At 38.1% G+C, this 7,578-nt stretch overlaps 1 pseudogene; it reads right to left on the bottom strand.

Moving 5' to 3' along the window:
• Positions 1–6,730: 6,730 nt before the first annotated feature.
• Positions 6,731–7,336, bottom strand: LOC102813874 (annotated as a pseudogene).
• Between the last annotated feature and the right edge of the window lie 242 nt (positions 7,337–7,578).

The raw sequence follows: 7,578 nt of genomic DNA, 5'->3' as shown, positions 1-7,578 counted from the left end.
AAGTTTTCATAATCCTTGAAGTTTAGATCTGACTGGGGAGTACTTTCTTTTACTAGTGATAAATGTTTATAGATGCTCTCCACAAGCATTCTAAACCACATGGTTTGTTTGAGACGAACATATTGATGTACATATCTGATTAATGTTCTGGACTGTGGATTTGTAGCTCTAAATTTTATCTTTTTAACAAAAATGGTTTTGGTGATAAAACGAAGAGCTAGACAGAATGATTACCCCATCTGGCCAAGAACCCTCATAGTAGCCTGTATTCCGTAGTAGTGCAAGATTCTCACTGTGCTGATTTTCCACTGCTCTGTGCTAAGAAGATAGATCAGATGACATCAGTTTAGAAGATAAAAGATCACTGTTTTCTTTTTTGTAAATTTACTACATTTGGGGTAAAGGTAAGTCAGACTACCCCTCCCTTTTTTTGTTAAAGAATGGATTATTGTGCGTCACATCAAGTCAAGTGCCAGAGCCCTTGATAAAAGTGATGTTGATAAGAGATCTATAGATGCTATTTGGAAGAGTAAAAGAGAAGGGGCATAGGAGTAGCATAGGATAATCTCTGGACTGCTAACTGAAAGGTCAGCAGTTCAACCTTACCACCCCTTCTACTGGAGAAAAGATGAGGCTTTCTGCACTCGTAAAGATTTACAGCCTCTGAAACTCTCTATAGGGAATGGTTTTGGTATATGGTAGCAATGATTTAGAGCCCTGGTGCGGTGCTGTGGGTTAATGCGCCAGATTGCAAAGTAGTTTGAACTGCAAAGTCGGTGGTTCAAGCTCACTAGCCGCTCCTCAGAAATCCTATAGGGGGTTGCGATGGGTCGGAACTGACTGGATAGCACTTAGCAACAACAACAAGTAATGATTTGGAATGATTATAAGTAGCTAGGATAATGATGGCTTCTTCCTTGGCCCACATTCTGTTACAGTCAATAAAGGCTTCCTGTAGAGAGGGCCATCTGAGAAAAGAGTCCTCTGGGTTTCTATTTATGTAAAGAAGTCTCTAGAGAGAGCATTCTGTGAAGATAATGAGGTGTTCAGAATTGTTAATTCATGTAACAGCAGTACCTAATAGTGGCATAGTAGAGGAGCTTTGAGGGAAGGGATTATTAGAAGATCCAGGTAAGAAGCAGCCCAGAGTAGAAATGAGGCAACTAAGGAAGACTGTCTTGTTGCTGTCAAGTTGATTCCAACTCATGGCTACTCATAGCAGCAGACTACAATAGCCCCATATTGTTACCAAGGCTGTATCTTTATGGGACCAGACTGCTGGATTTGAACCACCTTCCTTTCAGTTAGGAGATGAGTGTTAAACCACTGTGCCACCATATTTCAGGGAGTAAGCAGAGGTAAACAAGGCTGTAGGGCATACTTGGATGACCTAGGAATTGAAGATTTAGTTAGTGATATATAAAAAGGGACTTCAGAAAGTTTGTAAAAAAATTTTCACTATCTTTTAGTTCCATTTTTCCAAGAATTTATTGAAGCCCCCTTGTATATTTAAATCAGAGACACAAGGAAAAAAATGGTTTTACTCTGAAACCAAAAGTTGCATCTAAGATCCTGTCCACTATATCCCTTTCTTGTTGGACCTCTGGTCCATGGCCCTCTTACGTAAAACACTATATAGATTAGGTTGAGAAAAAAGGAGTTAATAGTCTTGAAGGGACTACAGCATCAAGCTATTTTAACTTTTTTCATCTATAACTGTTTATATATATCTGAAACATAAATTTAAAGTAATGCTATTATCACACTTAAAAAAATTAAATATACAAAACAATTTGGTAGTAGTATAATGACAAGACAATCGACCAGGGAAACAGAATTGAGAATCTAGATGTAAATCCAGCTATAGACAGCTAATCTTCAGTAAAGAACCGAAGTCCATTAAATAAAGAAGAGACCCTCTCTTTAACACATAGTGTTAGCTACACTGGATGTCTGTCTACAGAAACATACCTTACACCATGTACAAAAACTTAAGTCAAAGTGGATTAAAGGCCTAAATATAAAACCTAAAACTAGAAAGATCATTAGAGAAATAAACAAGGGGATCTAAAATGTGACATAAATAGAATACCAAACATGACTAAAAATTTACAAACAGGAAGAGAACTAGATGAATGGGACCTCTTATGAATGAAATACTTAGGCTCGTCAAATAAACCTCTTTAAGAGTAGAAAGAGAAACTATATAGACTGGGAGGTCTTTTTAGGTTTGTTTGTTTTTTAGTATGACATGTCGGAGAGGAGTCTAATCTCTAAAATTTATAGAAAGATTCAGCATCTCAATAACAAAACGATAAACCCTTCAGCTTACAAACGTAAAGAAAGGCTTTCTGTCATTAGCCATTGCTGTTGTTTTGGATGTGAAGTGTCATTGGGTCGATTCAGACTCATAGCAACCCTGTATAGGGTTTTACTTGTTGTTGTTGTTATGTGCCATCGAGTCGGTTCCAACCCATAGCGACCCTGTATAGGGTTTCCGAGGGTGTAAATCTTTACGGGAGTAGAAAGCCTCATCTTTCTCCCGGGGAGCAACTGGTAGTTTCGAACCGCTGACCTTAAGGTTCGCAGCCCGATTCGTAACCACTAAGCTACCAGAGGTTTTACTAGGAGAAGAAAATCTCATCTTTCTCCCAGGGAGCAGCTACTGGGCTCAAACCGCTAACCTTATGGTTCACAGTCTAGTGGAGCCAGCAGAGCTACAATTAAATACCATCTTAGCCTATCAATAATGACAGTGATCAGAGATAACAAAATAAAAAGTGTTGATGAGGTTGTGTGGAGATTAGAACACTTAACTGCTGTTGGTGATGATGGTGTCCCATCATGTTGGTTCCGACTGTTAGCGACCTTGTATAGGGCTTCCAAAGAGTAGTTGCTGAGTTTGAATCCCTGATCTTGTGGTTCAAACCGACCTTATGGTCAGTGTTTATTGTACAGCACCACACCAGGACTCCTTACACTGCTGGCAGGAATGTAAAATAGTGTAACTACTATAGTAAATGAATGGTGCATCCACAAAAAGCTAGAAATAGAAATACCATATAATCCAGCAATTGCACTAGATACAAATAAACTAGAGATACAAGAGCTGGGACACGAATAGACATTTGCACACTCTTGTTCTTTGCAGCATTATTTACAGTAACAAAAAGATGGAAACAGCCGAAGTGCCCATCAACAGATAATTGGGTAAACAAACTTTGAAACTGACACAATGGAATATAATACAATGATAAAGAATAACAGCGAATCTCTGAAGCATCTTACAACATGGAAGAATTTTAAGGAGATTATGCAGTGAAAAAGGCCAATCACAGAAGAGCAAATTGTTTGAGACCATATTATAAAAAATGTACAAACAATTGCAAGTTTACACACATACCAAATAAACGCTTTTGCTTACCAGAGATGAGAATATGAGGGAGGGAAAATACTAGATAAAAGCTACCATAATAGAAGATAGAAAGCACTAGATTGAAGATACATGTTAATAATGATGAAGGAAAAGAAAATACACAACACGGGGGAAATCAGCACAATATGACCAAAGCAAAGAAGACAGAGTGGAAGGCACATGGGCAAGATATTGGGCTGAAAAATCACTGCACAGTCAGAGGTTCAAATCCACCACTTCCTTCATAGGTAGAAGACGAGGCTATTTGAGTCCATTAAGATTTACAAATTCTGGAAACCCTATATAGAGTCTTTGTGATTCAGAATACAGTGGTTTGGTTTTTTAGTTTGGTGGTGGCGATGGTGGTGGTGATGGTAGTGGTCTGTGCCATGGAGTTGATTCCAACTCATAGCTAGCAAGTATAGGGTTTCCAGAGCTGTAAATCTTTACGGGAGCAGAAAGCCTCATCTTTCTCCCACGGAACCACTGGTAGTTTTGAGCTGACCTTGAGGTTAGCATCTGACTAATAACCATTATGCTAACAAAGCGCCTTATAACATTGACAATCCTGCAACATTAGTATTAATAAATAATAACTTATAAATGGATTCAGATGTTGTAGGTGCTGTCAAGTTGCTTCCGACTCAAAGCAACCCTGTACCCAACAGAACGAAACACTGCCTGGTTCTCTGTCATTCCCTGAAACTGCCTTTCAACTAAACAATAGACAGGCCCTTAACATAGCAACACCCAAGAGGTGTATGTTCCTTAGAAGGGACATTTTGTGCCTAAACAGATGAGAAGGCAGAAAGGGATAGAAAATCAAGACAAAAGGAAATGGGAAACCCAGAACAGAAATGAGGAGAGTACCAACACATTGTGGGGAATGCAACCAGTGGCACGGAATACTATGTACAAACTGTCAAATGGGAAATTAATTTATTTTGTAAACTTAAATCTCAGTTTTAAAAAAAAGTAAAAGTAAAAAGATGTAGTATTTCAGAGTTTTCCAATTGCCTTATAAATTTTTTTTATATTTTTATACTTCAAATCAATATCTAAAAAATATGTATACATAAGGATAAGTCAAGCCATTTTACTAGTAGGTTTCCAATTCATACATGCAAAAGTTAATTCCAGGAAAAATGATGGATGACTATAGAAAAATTGTCTCAGTAATGCACTTGTCTTAATCTCAAATAAAAGTGCCCAGTTAAATTCAAGGCATTGGTTTGCTAAGAACATTATGGTGTTTTGGGGGTATACCAAAGGGATAATCTTAATAGATTTTTTCGAAGTACACAGGATGATCACATGAACTTATTAGGAAGAATTTTTAAGAAAATCATAAGCTGCATTGGTGAGAAAAAGACAAGGAAAGTTACTCCAAGAATTTCTTTATCCATCAAGACAATGAACCTGCTCAATTTTCAAGGGTAGCAAGGGCTGTCCTGTGAGAATTTCATTGGAAAACCTTACTCCATCTACCCTACAGCTCTGATTATATTCCTTTACAATTCTTTTTTTCCCCCTCAGACTCCATGCACATTTAAAAGGGACATTATTTGCATCCCTTAAGAATTCCCAGACTGCCCTTTTGAAGTGGTATAAATCCAAGAACATACTGTTGGGGAAGGGCTGTTGTTGTATAACACAAGGAAACACTGCCTGTTCCTGCATTCTCCTAACAACTGTTACGTTGAGCCCTGTATTGCTGCTACTGTGTCATTCCATATTGTTGAGAGTCTGCCTCTTTTTTGCTGCCCCTAAACTGTACCAGGAGAACTGCTTCAGGCTGCAAAGCCATTTGAACTGCAAGGTCGGTGGTTCAAGCTCACCAGCTGCTCCTTGGAAACCCTATACAGGGTCTCTATGGGTCAGAATAGATTCAACAGCACTTAACAACAAACTGTACCAAACATGATATTCTTCTCCAGAAACTACTCCTTCCTGAAAACATGCCAAAGTATGAGAGATGAAATTGTGCCATCCTGACTTCTAAGGAGCATTCTGGCTGTACTTCTTCCAAGACAGATTTGTTTCTTCTGGCAGTCCATGACACTCAGTATTTTTGCCAACACCGTAATTCAAATGCTTCAATTCTCATGTATCCCTTATTCATTGTCCAACTTTCATTTGCATATGAGGCAATTAAAAATACCATAGCTTGGGTCAGATGCACTTTTTAATCCTCAAAGTGACATCTTAATCTTTAATGCTTTAAAATGGCCTTTTGCAGCTGATTTAACTAATGCAATATGTCCTTTGATTTCTTGACTGCTGCTTCCCATGAGAGTTGATTGTGGATCCAAGCAAAATGAAGTCTTTGACAGCTTCAATCTTTTCTCCATTTATATATGTTATGCATAACATGTGTATATTTATTTGTTATATATTGGTCTCGTTGAGGAGTTTTTGTTTATTCCCTTGATGTACAATCCATATTGGAGATCATAGTCTTTGATCTTCATCAGTAGGTATTTCAGATTCTTTTCACTTCCAGAAAGCAGGGTTGTGTCATCTGTTGATCACAGTTGGTTAAGGATTCTTCCTCTAATCCTGATGCCATGTTTTTCTTCATATAATCCAGCTTCTGGGATTATTTGCTCAACATGCAGACAATATGTATGATCAAAGAATACGGCCCATATGTACATCTTTCTTGATTTTTGAACCATCCTGTGTCCTGTTGTTCTGTTCTAGCAGCTACCTCTTGTTCTATGTACAGGTTCCTCATGAGCACAATTAAGTTTTCTGGAATTCCCATTCTTTACAGTGTTATCCCTAGTTTGTTGTCAAATGCCTTTGCAGTCAATAAAGCACAAATAAGCATCTTTCTGATAGTCTTTGCTTTCTGTCGATATTCATCTGATGTCAGCAATGATATCCATCATTTCACATCTTCTTTTGAATCAGGCTTGAACTTCTGGTAGCTCCCTTATTTGATGTACTACTGTAACTATTTCTGGTAATCTTCAGCTAAATTTTACTTGCATGTGATATTCATGATACTGTTTGATGATTTCCAATGGACCAAGGTTAGATTCCAGTGGACCAAGAGGAGAAAGGTTAGATATATGGAAATGTCTCTTTCAGAAGCATATACCCTCACATTTTTATATTTTTGGGTAGCAAAGCTTTCTATGGTTTTATAACAACAATTTTTAACTTACCCTATTATTGCATTTGGCTGATAATATCTCTTAAGTGTTTCTTTTTTTTTTTGACAGGAAGACAGAATCTTGTTTATTGACTGACTGACTGATCTATATAAATGTCCAGGCCACTATGTACAGATAAAAGAGGAGGGGACCTTTATTTCTTAATCTCTTCTTCCTTGGATTGAGTCTTAATGATCCATTCTTTCTTGGCCTGGGGCTGTACCTCACGGCACTTACTTGCTTCCTTGGTCTTAGACCTGTGGCCTCAGCCTGGTAAGCCAGGAACTTCTCGTGGACCTTGTCTGCCTTCAGTTTGTGGGTATATTCTTTGAGAATCCATTTGTTCTTAAGCATGTTCCTGTTTACCTTCAGGTACATAGTGTGATATATGTGGCAGTTAGTCATCTTAGATTCGCCGTATCTTCTGAGCAACCAGCATCAAATTCTCATCCTCTTCATCCAGGTCACCTTCTCATGTATTCGAGCATTGGCAGTACCCTTTCACTCACCTAAGTCCATATGCCTGCCCTTCTAAGAGGCTAAGGTATTCTTATGGCATCAAGTCTGAGAATGGATGGTCACAGCTTGTGGATGATAAAGACCTTTTTCTTTCTGTTTCTTTTTATCAGTTTCTGGAATTATTGACTCTAATTGGATATTGGCAGTTTTATCGGTTTCATTGGTGTTCACACAGACCTTCTTGCCACAGCCGAGAGCTGGAAGCAAGCCTCTTCTGAAGCCTGATCATAGGTATGGCTATGGCCGAAGTATCATTAAAAAAAAAGAGCTGTCTGAAGTGTTTTTGAATTTAGGATTTTTGTTGTGGATGTTTTGTTTCAATCCCTCTCTTTTTCTCTTTGCAATTTGTTGAAAGAATTCTCTAAAGTTTTCTACAGTTTGAATTTTGCTGATTCTGCTCCCATTTTAGTTTCGGTTCCCCAGCATTTTCTGTAAATTGATAGGCTTGATCTGGAGGCTTAATCCAATTCTAGTTTGTTGTTG

The sequence above is a fragment of the Chrysochloris asiatica genome, unplaced genomic scaffold, assembly GCF_000296735.1.
Source record: "Chrysochloris asiatica unplaced genomic scaffold, ChrAsi1.0 scaffold00012, whole genome shotgun sequence".
NCBI classification, from domain to species: domain Eukaryota; kingdom Metazoa; phylum Chordata; class Mammalia; order Afrosoricida; family Chrysochloridae; genus Chrysochloris; species Chrysochloris asiatica.
The sequence above is the reverse complement of the archived record's forward strand: the minus strand, read 5'-3'. Positions and strand labels throughout refer to the sequence as shown.